The following is a 23,673-nucleotide window of genomic DNA, read 5'->3' on the forward strand; positions in this document are numbered from 1 at the left end:
GAAAAACCCTGTGGTATGTTTCATTTAAGAGGTGATAAGATTTCTCAATCATGATCCAAACTGTCTTTAACAAGTTTCAACACAAACTATAAATAGCCAAGCAGTACCATCTGGTTCACATATTTTTGTGACAGTGATATATGAGGGAAAAAAATTTACTTAAAGTTGCCAACTTGAAGCTCTTATGAATTTTCCACTGTCCCTTAAGGTCTATGCTAACATATCTTCTGCTTCTGCCAGTCTTTGTAAACTGACCAGCATTATCTGTGACCAAATGATTTTCAATGTAAGATTTAGTTTCAAGAAATAAGTGAATTCTTACAATGGGGTCTAAATATCAGTCTTGCTGATACTTGCTGTTTCCTTTCATTTGCTGTGATGACCTTTAGACTTTATGTTTACATGTGGAAATACAAAGTTCCTTCGTTTACAATCAAGCTGTCTGTCCAAGTGTTTCCCCTCCCAGTTTTATTGCAGTATAATTAACAAAATAGTAATATATTTAAAGTGTACAATGTGATGATTTAGTATCACCAACTCAATGGGCACGGGTTTGAGCAAACTGTGGGAGATAGTGGAGGACAGAGGAGTCTGGTGTGCTGCAGTCCATGGGGTCGCAAAGAGTCGGGCATGACTTAGCAACTGAACAACAACAACAACGTATTAATAATTTGTGAAAGGATTTCTACAATCAAACCACTTAATATATCCATCATCTCATACTGTTACCTAGTGTGTGTGTGTGTGTGTGTGTGTGTGTATGTTGTTTTTGGTGGGAATGCGTCATACGTTGTGTTAGTTGCTCAGTCATGCCCGACTCTTTGCGACCCCTTGGACTGCAGCCTACCAGGCTCCTCTGTTCATGGGATTTTCCAGGCAAGGATACTGGAGTGGGTTGCCATTTCCTTCTCCAGGAGATCTTCCCAACCCAGGGATCAAACCCAGGTCTCCTGCACTGCAGGCAGATTCTTTACCAACTGAGCTACAAGCTGTACATTAAATGCTTAAAACTTAGGCATTTAAGGGTAAGTTTGCACATTTTTCACAAACTCTTCCCATTTCCCCTAGCCCCAAGCTATGGAAACCACTATTTTACTTTCTGATTTTTGTTTTTAGATTCTACATATACGTGATACCATACAGCATTTGTCTTTTTCTGTCTGGCTTATTTCACTTAGCATAATGCCCTCCATGTTCATTCATGGCAGAATTTCCTTCTTTTTAAAGGTTGAATAATACTCTGTTTTAAATTTTCTTCATTTATCTGCTTACAGGTATTTAGGTTGTTTCTACACCTTGGCTATTGTGAATAATGCTGCAATTAACACATGGAAGTACAGATATCTCTTTAAGGTAGTGATTTCCTTTCTTTTGAATATACACACAGAAGCAGGATTGCTAGATCATATGGTAGTTCTATTTTGAATTTCTTGTGGAAACTCCATACCGTGTTCCATAGTGCTGTTGAGTTCCTTATATATTTTGCATATTAACTCCTTAACGGGATGTGTGATTTACAAATATTCTCTCCCATTCCAAACATTGGTTTTTCATTTTGCTGATGGATTCCTTTGCTGTGCAAAAGCTTTTTAATTTGATGCAGTCCCACTTGTTTATTTTGTTTCATTGCTTTTGCTTTTGGTGTCAAATCCAAAAAAAAAAAACATCCATTGCCAAGCAAAGTGTTTTATATAAATGCTGGTGGTGTAGGAACTAAAAATAAATTTTCTCATGTAAATTATGTTAAAATTTGGTGGTGAGGTTCCCAGATTTGATCATAGTATTTTTTTTTTTTCCTCCTCTTCCGTCGATTATTCATCTCCCTCCAAATCCTACTTTATCTTCTTTGCTAGCTTTGACTGCATGGAGAAGGATTTTCAAGTATCAGATAAAATGAGGTCAGGTCGGGGAGGAGTGAGAGACAGCCGTGTTTACACAGCGTTGGTGCTGAGCTGGAGGATGGCCTGGCAGCGGCAGTGGTGAAAAGGGTGTGTCTATTTGGATCAACCTTTCATAGGAGAGACTTCAAGTCTGGCTCCCACACACTGCAGGTTGTCTCTACAATGTCCTGGAACTTGGCACATAGCATTTCATTCTCATGCTATTTCTCTGCACTATTATATCTCTTCATCTAGATTCTACTCTCATTTTCACATCTCAACCTGTCTTATGTGTAGTAGCAGGAGACACTTCATGTGCTGGCTAAAGAATGACATATTACTATGATGCATACTAGGGAGGTTTTTTTTATTTCTTACATTTAAATTGGATTTAGTTTGGGATTGCCTACTACATCTTGACAGTTCGACATTCTAAAGGAAGAGAAGGCAGCTACAGTAAAAAATCTCTCTTCTATTGTTACCCTGTCAATAAATTGCCCTCTCTAAAATTAACTAATACTGACCATCTTTGTGTGTGTGTATCCTTACAGAAATAGGCTATACAGATTCAACTAAATCCATATCTGTTTATCTATCTGTCTTTCTATCTCTTTCTCACTTCCTCTTGTATGATACCCATTTTTTTGCAATGCCCTTTCACTTAGCATTGTACTTTGGAGATCAATATACTTTATTACATAATGAGTTTCTTCAGTCATTTTTGCGACTGCTCAGCCCTCTCTTTTCCGGATATATAAGATTTATTTTACCACTATTCTCTTACTGGGCAGTTAGATTGTTTTCAATATTTTGCAATTACTAAAAATAACCACGTAATAACTTGTCACAAATATCTTTTAGAATGCTGCTGTGCTGTGTGCAGTTGTGTCTGACTCTTTGCAAGCCCTTGGACTGTAGCCTGCCAGGCTCCTCTGTCCATGGAATTTTCCACTGGGGTGGGTTGCCACTTCCTAGTCTAATCTTTTAGAATGTGTATAGACAAAACCTATATGGATAAATTTCAAGTTGTATTCAATATACATGCAAAGGGATCACATGCACTATAAATACTAGAATTACGCGGCATAGATGTAATATAGGTTTCACCAGGGATAACTTAAACATGAAGTAGTACAGTACACGCAGTCCCTGAAGTCTTACTGTCCACAGCACGGGCTGGATATAGATGTTCTCAATGAATAGTGGCCGAAGTTTCCGCAGACAGGGGTCTGACTGGGGTAGCAGGCTGGACGCACCATGGAAGTACTCTAGGGGGCTAAAGAGCCCTGCACTCACACCCTGAAGAATATCTCAGAGTAACGCTGAATATGAGTGGGGAGAGTGGGCATCCCTTCCTTATTTCCCATCTTAAAGGGGACGTGTTTATCCTTTGATGATCAGGTATGAAAATTTTTCATAGTTTTGGGGGATTGATTTTTTGTTTAAAGATGCCTTTGAATACACTGAGAAAATTTCTCTCTAGAGTTTGCTGAGAGTTTTAAAATTCATGAACTGATATTAAATTTTGTCAAATACTTTTTTGAAATAAACATAGCAAATTTCTCATTTAGTTAGTTAATGTGCTAATTAATTTTGAATATTAAGCTGATCTTGCTTTACATCCCAGTCATACATATTAACTTTTTCATAAATTAATGAGTTTTTTAATAATATATTTTAAAAATATTATGTCTATGTTTATGAGCAATATTGATCTTTAATTACCTTCTCTGTAGGATTCTTATAAAGTTTTAGTATCAAGGTTATGCTTTTATGCCATCATATGAACTGGAAAGCAGTTTTTCTCCCCCTATTTTGTTAGAGTCTGTGTAAACTTGGTATTATTTCTTCCTAAATGGTTGATATAATTCAGTGGTAAAGTCAGGGGGACTTGGAGGCCAATAATTACAAATTTATTTATTTAAAAAATGGTTTTTTCAAAAAGTTTGTTCATTTCATCGAAGTTGTAAAATTTATTAACATAAAGGTATTTGTCATCTTTCTGCTTTTTGTTATCTTACTCACTCTTTTTTAAAATTTCTATACAATCTGTAGAATGCTGCCTTATTCCTTCCTTGTTGATATTGTTCATTTTTTTCTCTCTCCCTCTCTTTTTGTTCATTTTTTCACTTCTAGTTTATCAGTTATATTGGTCTTTTCAAAGAACCAGCTTTTGGTTTCATTGATTTTTCTCTATTGTTTTCTGTTTCATTGATTTCTACTCTTTCTTAGTTCCTTACTTCTGCTTCATTTGTATTTTTATGTTTTGGAATGTATATTTGGAGCAGTTTCCTGGAAGTGGTGTTGGTTGAGTCAAAAGGTAAATGCATGTGCACTTTTATTAAATGCTGTCAAATTTCCCTCGCTAGTGGTTGTGATCTTCCGCAGTGCCACCATCTTCACTCATGTTTTCCTGTAGCTTCACTAATGGAGTGGGTTTCTCAAACTCTCTTGGCTCATCTGACGGGTGAGAGGTAGTAGTATCTCAGCGTAATTTTGATTTTCATTTTTCTTAAGTAATATATTTTTATACTTAAAAATTACCACTTTCTCAAAGGTCATTTTTCTTCTACATTTTTATAGACTGGGGAAATGTCTCTCATGTATACTAAAAGATAATTTTAAAAGAAAAAAAAAAGTTTTCTTCATCTGCCAATATCTTGGGGTTCTCATTTACACTGCAAAGAACAAATTATAAACCACTTTGCATAGTGTCCCAGCCCCAAAATGAGGGTTTGATTTACCATGTAATTTTTTTCTAGTTCATATTTCTGTTCTGAACAAGTTTTGGGGTTTGAGGTTATAAACAAAATAATTTGACTGTTTCCTTGTGGTTAGACAAATGCCATAAGTACATGTTAGAAAAAAAATCCCTTTTGAAGGAGAAAAAGCAGGGCAATAGTTTCCAAAAATGATCAGTATCTATTTGCCTGACAAACGTTTGATTCCATAATATAGAAACTCTTGTTCCTGTCATAATAAATGGTGTGCATATTTTTCCGGTCCACTGACTTTAGGTATTTGATAATATAGCCCCAAAAGTCTGGGAGGTTTTTCTTTTTGTATTCGTTCTCATGAGTTTGACTTGGAATGGATATTAAACCTTATTTCCTGTTGCGTTGTATTTTGCTCCTTTCCACTTGTTTATCTTTTTATTCCCAGTTTAACTTCTTACTCAAAGACTTTTGTGTTTTCTTTTTGCACTTTTTTAACCTACTGATTTTTACTCTTTCCTGATTTTTACTCTCCATCCACATCTTGCTTGGTTTATACTTTCTTGGCCATGCTACACCACGTGTGGGATCTTAGTTCCCCAGCTAGGAATTGAACCTGCTCCCCTTGCATTGGAAGTGCAACCACTGGACTGCCAGGGAAGTCTTTCATCCACACTTTGGTTCACACACTTCTGTCTAATTCTCATGTTAATCTACTCTTGCCATCATGTGCCAACTGACTATACAAAACAGCTCTCACTTGAGTCATGGTTTACACCTTTCAAATGGAACACATAACCCTTGAGAGGTCTCTTTACCTTTTTTGTTGGCATCCTTGGCCTGATAGAATTAACTTTTGTTACCTTACTTAACCTCCTAGGATCACTTGTACAGGGGTATCAAAAAATCTCATCCACCAGCAGGTTGTGTCTACTTTCTGGTCACACTATAACTCTCTGCATCTTTCCCTTTATTTCTTTCATCAGACATTTATGGTGCATGTATTAAATGCCAATCCTTGAAAGGTTACATAAATAAGGCAGAGTTTTTGCTCTGAAAGTGCCCATTATCTAGGTTTGATTGATTCAGTCACATCCCTGTAGGGCATGTGAAAATCTTTGCTGACTTTCTTCCCTCCTTGACATGGCTTTTTCCTACTTACCTTTTCATTTTATTGGCTACATTTTCCAGGAATTGTTTCTGACTTCCTTCTCCATTCTCAGAGTTGTTTGGTGCCCCTCCTGGAGGCTGCCATATCACACTGGACTTTCCCCATTTTATCTTGTTTTACCACAGTGTGTTGTAATTGGGTCCTTCTCTAGACTGGAAGCTTCTGTGAGGGCGGAAACAGGTCTCTATCATTAACTCTAAGTTTCCAGCGCCCAACAGAGTGTCAGCAGCCTAAGAGACACTCAGAAATGTTTTTCTGAATGAATGGCTATGCACACATCCATGTGTACTCAGCTGCTTCAGTCATGTCTGACTCTTTGCGACCCTACGGGCTGCAGCCCGCTAGACTCCTCTGTTCATGGGATTCTCCAGGCAAGAATACTAGAGTCGGTTACCATGTCCTTCTCCAGGGGATCTTCCCGACCCAGGGACTGAACCCGGATCTCATGCATCTTCTGCATCGCAGGCGATTCTTTACTGCTGAGCCTTCAGGGAAGCCATTATGCATATACATATATATATGTATATATATATGAGTATAAATCATGTGCAGGTAAATAACGACTTAGTGACTAAACAGCAACAACAGAAGAGGTAAATAAAACAGAAAGAAAATACACCTCCAGTGCAAATGGAGTGAGCAAAGGCACCAGGGTAGAATAACCTCCTTAAAGTATTTTCCAAAGATTATTTCCCAGAAATGTTGCCTGTTCTAGTCTCAAGTACCTTTGAAGTATGTTTTTAAATAACTACCAACCAAATTTGTTTAACTTCTTTTAGTAATGTTGACTGTACTCATGAAATCCTAATGAGGGACTTTGACATTTACCAACAAGCACAATGCTAAGCTGAGTCTCATAAATGTTAATCAGTAATTCCAATGAGCTCAGTCACACTTGTGCCTTTAAACCCTAAGTGAATTGTTAATCCTCTGCCCAGAAACAGTCACCAGTTCAAAAACTAACACCTGAGGAGGGGGAGTAACACACGCTTGTTTATAGCAGGTTTCTGGTCCTGAATATTCATTGGAAGGACTGATGCTGAAGCTGAAACTCCAATACTTTGGCCACCTGATGTGAAGAGCTGACTGATTTGAAAAGACCCTGATGCTGGGAAAGATTGAAGGCAGGAGGAGAAGCGGATGACAGAGGATGAGATGGTTGGATGGCATCACCGATTCGATGGACATGAGCTTGAGTAAACTCTGGGAGTTGGTGATGGACAAGGAGGCCTGGCGTGCTACAATCCATGGGATCCCAAAGAGTTGGACCCAACTGAGCGACTGAACTGAACTGAGCAGCAGGTTTTAGTTTCTGACCATGTTTATCGTATCTGTATTAAAAAAAATTATTTTAGTGCGCGTGTGTGTGTTTTACAATATTGACAAGACATTGGAAACAAAAGAGATGGCTAAAGATTTCCTAGTTTGCCAGTACACCAAGGATGGACCAATTTTAGTTCTTGTTTATAATATGTTTGGAAAACACCTTGGTTTCAGAGCCACATAGTAATATGTCTATTATCCCTTTAAAAATTTTCTTTTTCCGCCCTCTGTGTCATGAATAATTTCTATGCAAACTGTTTTGACTGAAGCTATTAGATAAAACTAACCTAAGAGTACATAAGCTGTGAAAAGATCAGCTCTGAACTGGGTGGAAGTCTCCAATTATAATGTAACAATACTATCATTTTATACACATGAGCCCAAGAAACCCAGAATATGAAGAAATGTGGCACCCAGAAATCCAATGATCATATATTAGAGTTTCATCTCTGTCCTTGTCTAGTTAACATTTATTCTCACAGGTCTAATCACATGGGTTGTAAAACTTCCCTTTTAATAACTAAATCCTTTTTTAAAAATTTCTAATAAAAACCTTCATTAAAGCATTTACTAGATACAAAAGTTAAGGAGTATTTATATTTACAAACTCTAATTTTTAAAGCACCTACTGTAACCTGAAAATTCAACATTCAAAAAACTAAGATCATGGCATCTGGTCCCATCACTTCATGGCAAATAGATGGGGAAACAGTGGAAGCAGTGACAGATTTTATTTTCTTGGTTTTCAAAATCACTATGGACAGTGACTGCAGCCATGAAATTAAAAGACACTTGCTCCTTGGAAGAAAAACTATGACAAACCCAGACAGCGTATTAAAAAGCAGAGACATCACTTTGCCGACAAAGGTCTGTCTAGTCAAAGCTATTGTTTTTCCAGTGGTCATGTACAGATGTGAAAGTGAAAGTCATTCAGTTGTGTCTGACTCCTTGGGACCTCATGGGCTGTACAGTCCATGGAAATCTCCAGGCCAGAATACTGGAGTGGGTAGCTTTTCCCTTCTCCAGGGGATCTTTCCAACCCAGAGATTGAACCCAGGTCTCCCACAATGCAGGCAGATGTGAGAGCTAGACAATGAAAAAGGCTGAATGGCCAAAGAATTGATGCTTTAGAACTATGGTGCTGGAGAAGACTCTTGAGATTCCCCTGGACTGCAAGGAGATGAAACCAGTCCATCCTAAACGAAATCAATCCTGAATATTCATTGGAAGGACTGATGCTGAAGCTGAAGCTCCAATACTTTGACCACCTGATGCGAAGAACTGACTCATTGGAAAAGACCCTGATGCTGGGAAAGATTGAAGGTGGGAGGAGAAGGGAATGATAGAGGATGAGATGGTTGGATGGCATCACTGACCTAATGGATCTGAGTTTGAGCAAGCTCCGGGAGTTGATGATGGACAGGGAAGCCCGGCGTGCTGCAGTCCCTGGGGTTGCAAAGGGTCGGACATGACTGAGTGACTGAACAATAACAACAATAACCTTAAAGAGTCAGAAAACATTTACCTTTTAAATTTTATTTAGTCTACTTTCCTGAATTTTTGTGACGGTGGTGGTGATGATAAATAATATTAGTGAGGAGTTATGTTAATTTTAAACATAATTGAATGAAACACAAATGGCTACTAAACTTAAAATCAGAATTTTATTTGTTTGGACATTGTGATTAATCCCAGATGGGAGATTTTCTTTTCATAATCATGATAGAACAGTTTCACAAAGCATGCTTAATAGAGGATGACATTGCATAAAACAGATTTAACTAAATGGAATTTAACTGCTTTAAAGCCTTCAGTAAATTTTGCCTGTTGTATAAATGTCAAATCTCATCTGTTTCTCAGACTGAAGGTTGGCTCAAATTTGTTAATTCTAAGGCTCATTAAGACACAGACCTGGAAGAAGTTTCAACTGAACACCTGACCGTGTTTTATATTCCCACTTTCTTTCATCATTGGTACCCAAAAACTGCCCAGCTCTCCAACCCAACAGTGTTTGATACTCAACTGTCAAATGCCATCCCTCCGAGTACACTATTAATGCAACTGTTGACAAGACAAATCTGAGTTTATTGCTTATTATGTCTCGCCTCCCTTGACAGAGCTCTGTCTATGTCTCCAAAAGGCAAAGTCAAGGTCCGATATTAATTGAGAATTTGAAGTTTGGGTTAAGGTGGGTCTTTCAATGTGGAGGCTTAGATTAGGATGGATGAAGATGATGACACAGCAATATGTTCATCATCTTTGAACTAGTTTGTATCTCTTTGTAAATTGCAGGTAACTAATGGACATGCAAATTCTGGGCCGTTTGGTTAAGATTCAGTTGAGTTCCTTCCTGACGCTGGAGAAACTAGTTACCTGCTTGTATGTTAGACTGGATGCTGTCAAACTTGCACAAATTGTCAACCCTTATCATATTTGAAACTCTTGCTTCCTTCACTATCTGGCTACAGCCCTTCAACTAATGTTTCAAAATTTCCTCCCTCCCCCTCACTTGGCATCACTGACAACAGAAATCTGATGGCATGGCTCCTTATGGAGACTCTAGGTTGCCTGTTGGCCTTCTTCCAAGATTCTGAAGAAGCATTTTGAACTCAAGCTTGTTGCGAGCTTCGTTGCTCAGTCATGTCCAACTCTTGGCGACCCATGGACTATAATCTGCCAGGCTCCTATGTCCTTGGGAATTCTCCAGACAAGAATATTGGAGTGGGCTGCCATGCCCTCCTCCAGGGGATCTTTCCAACCCAGGGATCGAACCCAGGTCTCCCACATTGCAGGTGGATTCTTTACAGTCTCAGCCACCGGGGAAGCCCAAGAATACTGGAGTGGGAAGCCTATCTCTTCTCCAGGGGAACTGCCCAACCCAGGAATCAAACTGGAGTTTCCTGCATTGTAGGCTGATTCTTTACACATTGAACTACCCAGTAAGCCCAAAGCCTGTTGACATGATACCAACCTTGAAGGGCTCACCAGCACAGAAGACCATGCATGGGCTGGATTTCTCCCTGTCCAAGTCACTGGGCCACTAAGGAAGGTTAGTGAAATGTCTGGACCATAATGTCTTTATGTGAGCAGTATTAAAAAGCAAAGGCATCACTTTGCCGACAAAGGTCCGTCTATCAAAGCTATGGTTTTTCCACTAGTCATATATGGATGTGATAGTTGGATAATAAAGAAGGCTGAGTGCCGAATAATTGATGCTTTCAAACTGTGATGCTGGAGAAGACTCTTGAGAGTCTCTTGGATAGCAAGGAGATCAAACCAGTCAATCCTAAAGGAAATCAACCCTGAATATTCATTGAAAGGACTGATGCTAAAGCTGAAGCTCCAATACTTTGGCCACCTGATGTGAAGAGCTGACTCATTGGAAAAGGCCTTAACGCTGGGAAGATTGAGGGCAAGAGGAGAAGGGGACGGCAGAGGATGAGATGGTTGGATGGCATCACTAATTCAATGGACATGAGTCTGAGCAAACTCAGGGAGATAGTGAAGGACGAGGAAGCCTGGTGTGCTGCAGTTCATGGGGTCACAAGAGTCGGACATGACTTAGCAACTATACAAGGAACAACAACCAAGACTAGACAACACCACCAAGAGTACTGATGTCTTAACTTCAATGAGCAGTATTGTGTGATATAAAGATTTCCATCCACCAACATTTGGATCCCACTGGACCAAACGTTATCAGGGTTTCACTCCTGTCTCTTCACTTTAACCTAAACTTTTATATTAGCATTTCTATTTTCATTTAGACATCCCTCTCTTTGCATGACTGATCTCCAGAACTCTAAAACAATTGACCCCTGCCACTGTCTCTTGACAGATAATTCAATTAATTCTGTAGATACAACTACAACAAGAGTTCCCATCAGGGTGTTTCTTAGAGCCTGGTTCACTCCATTCAGGAGATCATGGTCACCTTTGAGTTGTTCAACAATGAAAGGAGTTCATTCGTCTTGAACTAAATGGGAGAGGGGCCTGGCAATGTTGAACTGTGTATGAACCTTGGGCTTTCAGAAAACAGTGATAGTTGAGAAACCTGTCCAAATTTCGGTCTTCGGAAATCCCTCACCATTTTATGTTCTGAAAGTCAGATTACCAAAAAGAGCCATCCTCCTGCATCTGACTTAGCTGAGATTTGCTGTCCACTCTCCCTCATGACTCCCATATAACAAAACCAAACACAGACTTTTTCCTTTTTGCCTGAAACTGCTGACAAAACCAGACACAAACCCTTCCCCTTTTGCCTTTAGCCAACATCCTGCTCTTTGTTTCAGGAGCAATTAGCTAAGATTAGAACTGTTCCTTCTCCTGAAAGGAGTTGGACACAGAGACAAAATCGTCTTAGCTGTTGGGTTCCTTTTGCCCTATGCTCAGGATCCAGGGGAACTCCCTGTGTGGCTGGGGGGAGTGGGTACTGGTTGGGGATGCATTCTCTTTCCTTTTTTCTTTCCAGACAAGTAAGAGAAATGGAGGGGAAAAGCTATCAGCTTATAGAACCATCAGATAAGACTATGAGAGCTACTAGTACTGTTTGCATAATCTCTAAATTAGAGATATGGAAAGCCAGAAATTATAAGTTTTAAAGACTTTTACATTGCTGTTATGGGGCTTCCCTGATGGCTCAACAGTAAAGAATCTGTCTGCCATTACAGGAGACCCAGGTTCGATCCCTGGCTCAGTAAGATTCCCTGTAGAAGTAAATGGCAACCCACTCCAGTATTCTTGCCTGGGAAATCCCATGGACAGAGGAGTTTGCTGGGCTATAGTCCATGGGGTTGCAAAGAGCTGGACATGGCTGAGTGACTAAATAACAACAACAACATGTTGCTGTTATAGTGAATCTAACCACTGAGCAAATAAAGACTTTTACATTGTTTTAAAATACCATCAATTCAGTGCTTACCTGCCCATTTTAAATAACATCCTATCACTCTGAGCAGGGGAGTTGTGAGAAGTGAGAAAATCATATTGGCTGAAGATCTAGTAAGTGTTGGCCTGGGCTAGACGTCTAAATTTTCTTAATCCGTGTAAGGATTTATGTAAGATCAGTATTATCCCCATTTTAGGGACAAGGAACTGAGGCTCAGTGGTGTTAATAGTCCACTCAGGGTCACACACCTATTAACTGTGACAGTTTCACACTTTCTCAATATCTGATATGACTGCAGAGTTAATTCTTCAGAAATTAGTAGACAACCTATACATTTAGAACTCTCTCCTTAAGACAAACACACATATGTGTTTTCTACCAGTGAGACGGGAGGCAAGGGGGCAGGGCACAACATTTAAAAGAATGACATAGGTATTTTCAGCTGTATGACATAAACTAGTTAGAATCAGCTAGGCCCACGATGGCAGAAGATTCCACTTCCAGTAGACCTTGAGGCTCATTATATGCTCATTGAAATATACTAGCAAATACTAAACAACATACCCAGAGGTGTCATGACAATTCCTAAACTGACCATAAAAGGCCAAAAAGTGGGCCGTGGCCCAATTTCTGGAAATCCCTGCCCCTTTCCTATTGATAACTAAAATAAGTTTTAGTTACTTGATCTATTTGATCAGAAAATATCTTCTTCCAGGGAAGCTCTGTGCAAAATAGATGCGTGCTCAGACACTTCAATTCTGTCTGACTCTTTGAGACCCTAGGAACTGTAGCCCGCCAGGCTCCTCTGTCCATGGGATTCTCTAGGCAAGAGTACTGGGGAGGGTTGTCATGCCCTCCTCCAGGGGATCTTCTCTACCCAGGGTCTTACGTCTACCGCTACTACATTGGTAGGTGAATTCTATACCACTAGCGCCACCTGGGAAGTCCAGCAGCAGGTGTTAACAAATAAGAGTGTCCTTGTGTCAAAAGAATTTGGGTTCAAGGCACTGCAAAATGCCATAGGGCCAACTATGTGAGATCCTTGTCTTGAACACCCTTCTGGGCTTGACTGTACAAGTCTGTCTCTGAATTTCTTCCTCCTGTTTCCACTTTTCAGTTGATCTTTGTACCTATACCTAGCAGAGTCCAAGTCAGTCCTGCAAACATTTAGTCCTTCATACTCATTATCTCCATTATCTCCACACCGATACTTTAATTAAATAATGAAAGAAAGAAACTCTCCTAAAGACTAGTGGAAATTATATACCGACAAGCTCCTACTGTTTAATGGAGGGTCAGAAGTCTGGAAATTAGAAACTGCTTTCCAACATCAGCAAAGGGAAGGATTCTACTCTGTTTGAGGCCATAATTTTCCAACCTACTTCATGGCTTGCTTTGTTCAATAAATCTTAGATCAGATAAACTATACTGTGATGATTCCCGATTATGAGAGCTGGGTTATGTGACCATTCTCTTGTTGATCTGACTTCAGACATGGTTCTTTACCTTCCATCAGCCATTGTTTCTAATTTTCTCGTAGACATGTATACATTCTGAAAAAATAAGCTGTTAAGGTACTATAAATGCAACCTTAGCAGCTTAGAAGAATGATACCAAGTAGAGTAATCATCGTAAATGATTCACAATCAAAGAAGAAAAACCAGTACCATAAAAAATGGCAACGTTTAGGTAAAAAATTATAGTTACCAATGGAATTTTATGATTTTTAAAAAACACTTATAGAAAAGAATGTGCTTAGGTATACATAAAAATATAGAATGTTCAAAAGAAATTAATTTTTTTTTTTTTTTCAGGAATAGAGTATTTTACAATTTAAGGAAATGCTGAAATAAAGAAATATTTATTAAGGGTGCTTGTGTCTGGTACTCTATTTAAGAGGCTTGTGGCGCCATCTAGTGAAATATGTGAGCAATAACATCAATATCTGACACATGTACATTCTGGAGGCCTTAATTCAGTCGCTCAGCCATGTCTGACCCTTTGCGACCCCATGGACTGCAGCACCCCAGGCTTCCCTGTCCTTCACCAACTCCCAGAGCTTGCTCAAACTGATATCCATCGAGTCGGTGATGGCATCCAACCATTTGCAGAAAAGAATAGCGTAACCTCTACTTGCACTAGCAAGTGTCTGAGACTCAAAAAGAGTCAATAACTTTGATATATATTTAACATCACTTGAATAATAAAGATTTAGATCTCACTGAACACTCCAGTTGTACTTTTATCCTTGAAATATTTTTCAACCTCTGGTACAATTTTCTCTTCAAATACATTTTGTGTACATATCTCACTGAAATTAATGGACGGCTAGAATACATATTTGAGATTAAAAATTGAACTGGAATGCATGTTGTAACATGGAAATTAGGAAGAAACCATTTTATTTAACTCTTTAGGACGATCATATTGCAATACTTTCTTACGGAAAAAAAGATAAGATGCTTTCTTTTAAACAAATCCTTGATATGTGTAAAAGATATTTCTATTAGAGCACAGGCACATTAAAAAGGAAGACAAAGTTGACTCTGAGAAAAATATATCAGGGTCTGAGAAGAGGTTCTGAATGTAAAACTATTACTGCTTTCATTTCTAATACCACAAAGTCCTTTTCCCAAAGAGTTATTGAAAGACAATATATAAATTTTGTTGTTGCTCTTAGTCACTAAGTCATGTTTGGCTCTTTTGTAATCCCATGGACAAAACCCCAGGAACCCACCAGGTTCCTCTGTCCAAGGCATTTCCCAGGCGAGAATACTTAAGTGGGTAGCCATTCCCTTCTCCAGGGGATCTTCCTGACCCAGGGATCGAACCTGTATCTCCTGCATTGGCAGGTGAAATCTTTACCACTGAGCCACCAATATCTAAATTTGGAAGCCCCAATCTCTAAATTTACTTAAGAGAAAAATATGTAGAAGTATAAAATTTCTTCAGTTCCTTCTTAGTTCTGTCATAAACCAGGGTCAACATATAAATGACCCTGACCTGTTGGAACAGCAGGGAATTGTCTGAGCATCAGAGTTCCTGCCTCTGTTTCATCTCCCTGAGTATGCTGCCAAGGGAAGTGCTGGCTTATGCATCAAGGCGTTGATTGATGGCTTACTATTTTAGCACAAATACAGCAATTTTTTTTGGATTAAAATTTGATCACATAGGGACATTATGAAACAGCTATACTGTAAATTTAGATATCTTTCTCCCTTTTTAGAGTATCTGTGAATGAAATAAAGTGATTTGTGAATTGGGTAAAGCAATCCATTAGAGACAGAGATTTATAATCCAACTTTATCTCAGTCTAAACCATTGCAATGCTCAAGGATTATAAAAACTAACAAAAACAAACAAATGAAACTTCCAAAGAAAAACAAACAAAAAACTACAGGTTTAGAGATCAGAATAATTATTCTACATGTGTGTTTAAATCAAACTATAACATAAAATTACAACTCAGCTTCCTTTTATAGTTTATAAAATGTTTAATTTAAAGCAATCAGGGCAAATAGCTCTTTGGAAAAGTTCTGTCATTTTGTAACCATATCATTTAAGAGTACGTCTAGGTCTTACCTATTTGTAAAATTTCAGAGACCTTTGAAGACCATCTTTGTCATTTTCAAGTCTGATGTTGATCATTTTTCTACTGGGTAGGATGTTGCATTCCAAAATTAGAAGTGAGTTAGCAAAATAAAAATATTCCAGAATTATCTACTAATTGGTAAAATTTTATTGCAAAGTGAAAATAATATATAAGACCTTACATGAGAATAGATCTGAAACAAGAGGTGCTGTGTGTTCATGGTGGAAATCACAAGAGAATACAGTGAAGAATGTGGAGGAGTCAGGATAAATGTTACCTGACTACCTTCTCCAGGTTTATATTATGTAAGTACTAAACTGAGTGAACTGAATTTGTGCCCTTCAATTGGGACCTTTCATAATGCATGGTTGGCTAGAATCATATTCATATTTATCTTTATAACAATGACAGTATAAATACAATTTGTATTGCAGGCTTAAAAAGTTGATGATCATGAAATATTAATATAACAAGGCTTTATTTGGTAAACATTTACTCTCACTTTTCTGACAGCATAACGTCAGACACGAAACAACTGTTAGCACAAATACCAAACACTGTAGAATCCACAGTCAGGACCAGCTACATAATTTGTGATGCTCAGTGGCAACAGGAAATAGCGGGTCCCTTTGTTCAAAAATCATTATGAATTTCAAGATGGCAACAAGAGATTATTAAACCAAGTGTAGAGCCCTCTGAGGGCTTCCCTGTTGGCTCAGCAGGTAAAGAATCTCCCTGCAATGCAGGAGACACAGGGATGCATGTTCTATCCCTGGGCTGGAAACATGCCCTAGAGTAGGAAATGGCAACCCACTCAAGTACTCTTGCCTGGAAAATTCCATGGACAGAGGAGCCTGGCAGGATACAGTCCATGGGGTTGTGAGGATTTGAATATGACAGAGCAAGCAAACATCAAGAGCCCTCTGAGGGCTGGATCCCTGTAACGCCCAAGTTCAGCCCAAGCGTGGTCTGCTGTGGGGGTGAGCCCCTCAAGGTTGCTATCATGGCAACAACCTTTTGCTTGTAGTGCTCTTTCAGATCCCGGGGGAAAGGCCAGCAACAAGGCAACCCACAGTCACCACAATCTATGCAGCAATATACATATATATATATATATATATATATATATATTTGTTTTTTTTTCTTTGTAGGATGTCCCTTTCCTGATCTTCTGGCTAGTGAGAACAGGTTTCAGGGGTTTTTTTTGTTAGTTAGTTTTTTTTTTTTTTGCTTTGTCTGCATTCATTGGCATTTCCAGGTAACCATCTTCATTGCTCTACCCTTGGGGATAGATGAGACAAAATCTTCAAAAACCAGAAAATAGGAAATCCCCAGGACTGTATCATCAAATGGTTCTTTGGGTCCCGAGGTTCTCATCTGGTCTGGCTTCTCTCAGCCTTCCAGTTATGTTTGTCTTGTGTATCATGTCCAGGGGTCTTAGTTGTATGTAGCAGGAGGAATAGGAAAGAGTATGTGTACTACATCTTCCCAGAAGGGAAAGTTCCTCACTTGCTTCTTAAAAGTCCTGTTTTTAAGGTACTGAATAATTAAATTCAATACCTTAAAGGAAGGTACTTTGTTGAAAGTGGGACCTTTTTTACAGGAAAGAGTTACTAAATATTTCTCCTTTTCCTTTGTAAAGCAAATGATGACCCCTTTGTTATAGCTCATGTGTAATCTTTAAAGACGAAAAATAGGAAATTAATCTGCCATGGAAGAAAGTGAGTTTTCACTTAAATTTGCTTATAGTTTGTTTTTTGGTTTTTTTTTTTTTTTTTGAGGGTCTAACTTTGAGACATCAATATAGTTTGGGGTTTAAATCAATAACATACAACCACTGTGTAGAGCCATGAATTGGTTTCCGTCCCCATCAGAGTAAGAACTGTATTATGTAACAGGGACATCCAAGGAGTCACATTCTGAAGACATGAAACATGAAGATTTTGTTTTCCTGACGTGGTGCAGTGACACGAACCTCGTGAGAGGCTGTCCTTAAGCATTCTGAAAGCCGTGCCTAACATCTGGTGGAACTCAGAAACTTGCCAGGGACAGTTATATGTGCCAAGTAATCAAGAATCAATTATCACCTTGTCAACTAAGTAAAAATGACTTGAATGCCCTAAATTCACTCACTCCCAAGGGTTCTCTAGAACATTAACCAAAACCTCAGTTTCATAAAATATAACTACCTCTTCAGTAAGCATAATAGTTACCCTCAGTCATATGATCATTTTGACTATGTTGAAAATAAGAAGCTTTTTCATTATGCACGGACTTTCAGGTTTTGTTTTATCTTTTGAACAACAACAAAAAAATTAAATGGTTTCTTTAACCAATTTTTGGGGCTTCCCAGGTGGTGCTAGTGGCCAATGCAGGAGACATAAGAGATGTGGGTTTGACCTTGGGTGGGGAAGATCCCCTGGAGGAGGGCATGGCAACCCAGTCCAGTGGGTTGTTCTTCTTGCCTGGAGAGTCCCATGGACAGAGGAGTCTGGCAGGCTACAATTCATAGGACCGCATAGAGTCAGATAGGACGGAAGCGACTAAGCACACATGCAGGCACATACCAATTCTTGAAACTGTTGGACATGGGCATAATTTTCCATGTAAATTCTTCAAAATCTACCTATGCACCCATTGAGGTCAGACACTCATTGCTATAGGACAACATATGGCAGTGCACCTTATTCTGAAAAGAAAGATTTCTATACAAGAAAGCAAAGAATGAATATACAGAAACAATCAGAACATTATCACTATTAATATAAGACAGCACTTATTTATAACCAATTGTTTTTTAAAAGAATGGGACAGGCTCCAAAGTTTATTAACTGAAGGACAAAAGGAAGAAAGGAAGATATGTATTTGAAATATTTTTCCAACATGTTCCTATGATTTGTTCCTCTTCATCATTTGGATTACCAAATACTCTGAGTCTATTCATTACTTTTCTTGTAAATGCATCTCTTTTTCTTAATGCATTATTGCTTTTGGTATAATTTGTTTATCTTTGGTTACAGTTCACTTTCCAATGACAAGTTAATTCCTCTTGATTTCACTACTCATCTTTATGGCCTTTGCTTAATTTTTTATTCATCTAAAATGTTCTCATTTAACGAATAAATTTAAAGATGTACAAGGGAGTTACCTCTGATATAAGAAAATTGGGAATCTGTCATTTATACCTTGTTTTCCTACAACATTCCAATACTCGTTTTCAAATTGCAGTTGAAATGGCATATTCCCAACTCAACCTCTGCTTATCTGAACCTAAAAAATGCCACAGCCACTCGAGTATCCTGAGCAGGAAGGGAGTGTGGTAGAGAGGAGGTCAGAGAAAAAAGATACGGTCCTGTCAAACCTAAGTGGCAGTTCAAGCATTTCACTTTGGCAAATTTTACATCCATCCACAGGAGCACATTGCTAAAGCCATCTCGCCTCGGCGTGGGTCATACTTTATGGAAATAAGTGAATTGGGGAGTCTGAGGGTGCTTCAAAGCTAAGGAAGGCAGCTCCCAGGTGTCACCTTCCAGGAAAACTTATCTAGAGGAACCTGTTAGGTTCCAGGAATGTTTTCTCTGGCAGCACACACACAGTGGAATATTACTGAGTCATAAAAAGAATGCAGCAACATGCATGCAACATGCAGCAACATGGATGGACCTAGATTATCATACTAAGTGAAGTAAGTCAGACAGAGCAAGATAGGTTTATATGATATCACTTATATTAATATGTAGAATCTAGAAAATAATAGAAATGAACTTATTTACAAAACAAAAACAGACTCACAGACCTAGAAAATAAATTTGTGGTTACCAAAAGGGAAAGAGGGGGAAACATAAATTAGGACTTTGAAACTAACAGGTATATACTACTATATGCAAAGTAGATAAACAACATGGATTTACTGTATAGCATAAGGAACTATGGGCTTCCCAGGTGGCTCAGTGGTAAAGAATCCTCCTGCCAGTGCAGGAGACTCGAGTTTGAGCCCTGGGTCGGGAAGATCCCCTGGAGAAGGAAATGGCAACCCACTCCAGTATTCTTGCCTGGAAAATCCCATGGACTGTGGAGCCTCTCAGGCTCCACAGTCCATGGGGTGGCAAAGAGTTGGACACAAGTTAGTAACAATACAATAATAATAACAATAATAAGCAACTATATTTGATATTTTGTACAACCTATAATGGAAAAGAATCTGCAAAAATTTATGTATATATCTAAATCACTTTGCTGTTCACCCGAAACTAACACAATCTTGTAAATCCAATATATTTCAGTAAAAACATGTTTGTTTTCTCAAGGCTAAGCAGGGTGGGTTTTTTTTTATACTTGTGTATTTATTGAAGGAATTTTCAAATAAAAGCCATGCTTTGCACAACCTTGGGGAAATAGGGAGACCATGTACTATTCAATCTATTCAATTTTGGAAAAACTTATTAATTCTTTTATAGTTAATGTTTCTTGTAGGTACTTTTATTACCCCATATTAAGAGGGTAAAGGGGAATCAGAGAAGTTAAGTAATACACTCGTAAGAAGCAGATTTAAGATTTGAACTTCAGCAGCTGTGTGATTTCTGAATGTGAGATTTTTTTTTCATTCCTATGGTGTCTGGTGGAAGACATACTTAGTAAAGGAAGTAGTATGAAAAATACGGAACTGAAGAGTGATTTCCAAGCTCTCCAGGTATTTCTTCAGGACCAAAGCTTAGACTATAGGGGGTTGGACTCTGAAAGAAAGGATTAGAGGGGAAAGGTGGATACAGAGGGCCTCATAATTGGTTCTTTAGGCAAAGAGCAGTCATTGAGAGCCTTTCAACATAAGTAACACACTCAGGTTTGAATTTTCAGAATAATAGCCTCCCCTGAACTCTCTAGTAGCTCAATGATTGATTCAAGGATATAAACTGAATAGAATTTTTCAGTGATGCAATGGATGATGGACATAAACTAAGCCATTAGGAGTGGTTATAGAGAACTTGGGGAAATTTGAGGAGTGTTGAGTGAAAATGCATGAGACTTGATGCTGAATGACTCTGGCGGGAGTGGGATGAGGAAAAAGGAGAAACCAAGAATGTCTCCAAAGTTTTCTGTTTGGGTAGCTTGGAGGTTGGTTGGTGAGGTGATGTGATGGTGATTTCCTAGAATAGGAATATGGAGAAGGGGCAGGTATGGGAGAAAAAAGGGAGTTTGAAATGTCTTGTATGTGTTGTAGGTGTCTATGGACACCTTCCACAGAAGGTGGAAATGTCCAAGAGGCACTTGGCTACATGACTAATCTCAGTGAAATCTATCCTAGAGGTGTATATGTCCACCTGGACCTCATCTGAGACCAGCGATATCCAGTGCTGGGGATGGGCTCATATGTTTCCTATGGCGTCAGTCTCCTACTGAACAACTTTAGATATATTAAGGAATGTCTAAATATGAAAGCTTGGTCTTCCCCGGTGGCTCAACAGTAAAGAACTCAACTGCCACTGTAAGACCCATGGGTTCAATCCCGGGGCTGGGAAGATCCCCTGGAGTAGGAAATGGCAACCCACTCCAGTATTCTTGCCTGGGAAATCCCATGGAAAGAGGAACCTGGCAGGCTACAATCCATGGGGTCGCAAAATGTTGGACACAACTTAGTGACTAAACAACAAACAGCAACGAAGAGAAAAGAAGTAGTATACAGGGAAGGCTAATAATGATTGGAAGCTATCAAGAATTAATTAAATTTTAATATTTTCAGTTTAAAATATTATATCAGAACTTAATGTTTTATTTTGTTCATGTTTATTTTCTGTTAAATCCTACTAGTGAAGTGAAGAGAATGAAAGTTGCTCAGTCTTTTGCAACCCCACGGACTATACAGTCCATGGAATTCTCCAGGCCAGAATACTGGAGTGGGTAGCCTTTCCTTTCTCCAGGGGATCTTCCTGACCCAGGAATCAAACCAGGGTCTCCTGCATTGCAGATGGGTTCTTTACCAACTGAGCTATCAGGGAAGCATGTTAAAGTGGTTGAAATATATTTTGGGAATAATTTTCTAGAGACAATGTGACCTCCCAAAGAAAATAACCTCCTTCATTCTATAGGAAGTAGTCCCTATACAAGTAGTCCCTACTATGGTAGAGCTGAAAAATTCTGTGATTGGTGTCAAGAGATTTGGCTCTGCTAATTCTTGTTTCGGTCAAATTACTTGACTGCTTTGGAGTTCGGTTTGATAAATATATTGAGTAGCTACTGAGTACATAGCGCTTTCCCAGTAGTGTAGGGAATCCTGAGATATATGCAGTGCTAGATATCTCTTCTAGAGATGGAAATCACTTGAGCACAATCATATGACAAAGCTTCATTGGATAAATGCAAAAGCAAAGAGAATTGCAGAGTGTTATGCAACTTCAAAGAAGAGAGAAAAACTACTCTATGGGGAGATCAGAAAAAAAAAAAAGCAGATGGCAAGGGAAGGGATTATTTATTGAGTACATACTCTGTACTACTTTTTTTTTTTTTTTTTTCTAAATAACATACTTGAATTTTAGAACATTCCATCTTTGAGTGACCTAATTCCAAGTTCCCCTTCCTACTTTACTCTTGTGAATGCACACATGCATGTTAAGTCACTTCAGTCTTTTCGGACTCTGTGTGACCCTATGAACTGTGGCCATCAGGCTCCTCTGTCCATGGGATTCTCCAGGCAAGAGTGCCAGAGTGGGCTGCCATGCCCTCCTTCAGGGATTCCTGTTAATAACGTTCCCTAATCAAACCACCCTCCTTATCAAGAGGACGAGGTGCCCTTCCTATTTGTTTCTGGGATTTCAGTAGGGATTTCAGTTCTCTGCCAGCCCACAGAAGTATTCAAGCAAGTCAATCACATCCTCCCAGCAGAGCTCAGGGACATAACACTGTCTTAATGCTACAGAGCCTGCCTCCCACCACATCTGCTGGTTCACTCTCTTCCTGAATGCAACCTTGACCCTGCGTGGTTGCAGTATTCTGCTCCCCCAGGCTGTCAGAACACATGATAAACTGCCCTTGACCTCACTGTGACCAGTGCTGGCTGTTATATATTCAGCCCTCCCATAACCGTCAGGTGGGAGTCCCTGCCTTGCCAGGAGGATAATTAAGATGCAGTTAAAAAGGTCATCAGGGGACTTCCCTGGCGATCCAGGAGCTAAAACTCAGCTCCCAGTTCAGGGGCTGCTGCTCCTGCTTAGTTGCTTGTCATGTCCGACTCGGTGGGGCCCTGTGGATTGCAGCCCGCCAGGCTCCTCTGTCCCTGGGATTCTCTAGGCAAGAGCACCAGCATGGGTTGCCATGCCCTCCTCCCAGAGGATCTTACTGACCCAGGGATCGAACCCAAGTCTTCACAGTGCAAGCAGAGTCTATTGGTGAGCAACTTGGGAAGCTCCTCAATGCGGGGGTAGCAGGGTTCAATTCCTGATCAGGGAACTAGATCCCACATGTTGCAGCTAAGAGTTCCCCTGCCACAACTAAAGATCCTGCATGTTGCAATGAAGACCTAGTGCAGCCAAATAAATAGATAAATATTTTTTAAAAGGCCATCGGTAATTAAAATTAATAGATACTCTATTTGATAATTAGCAATCATTTAAAATTTTCTTAGAATCTCCTTAATTAAAACACAAACACAATCAAAAAACAAAGAATGAACACTTCAGATATGCAAAAAATTCCATAATTCTGGTCTGTGCCTACCTTTTCAATATATTTTCCACAATTGGAGTCTAGTCCATATCTATTCTAAACCATTTATGGTTGACCCTTGAACAACATGGGGGTTGGCGCTCTGAGCTTCTAGTAGCTGAAAATCTGCATATAACTTTTGACTCCCTCCAAACTTAACTACTAATAGACTCCTGTTGACTGGAACATGGACAGTCTATTAACACTTATTTTGTACCTATAAGTATTATACACTATTCTTACAATGAAGTAAGTAAGAGAAAAGAAAACATTGCTAAGAAAATAATCGGGAAAAGAAAATACATTCACAGTACTGAATTGTATTAATATTTATTGACACTGTATGTTCATGTCATCTATTTATAAGATGAATCGTCTGTCAGTACCTATGTAAATGTCACATATGATAC

General features: G+C 39.0%; 1 long non-coding RNA gene across 1 annotated transcript; it reads left to right on the forward strand.

Annotated features, from left to right (window-relative positions):
* Window positions 1-629: 629 nt before the first annotated feature.
* Window positions 630-7,507, forward strand: LOC133072858 (uncharacterized). The gene is made up of 3 exons (XR_009696820.1): window positions 630-1,025; window positions 1,275-1,353; window positions 6,766-7,507. It is a non-coding gene; the product is annotated as an uncharacterized LOC133072858 (long non-coding RNA).
* The last annotated feature ends 16,166 nt before the right edge of the window (window positions 7,508-23,673 follow it).

The sequence above is a fragment of the Dama dama genome, chromosome 18, assembly GCF_033118175.1.
Source record: "Dama dama isolate Ldn47 chromosome 18, ASM3311817v1, whole genome shotgun sequence".
Lineage (NCBI taxonomy): Eukaryota > Metazoa > Chordata > Mammalia > Artiodactyla > Cervidae > Dama > Dama dama.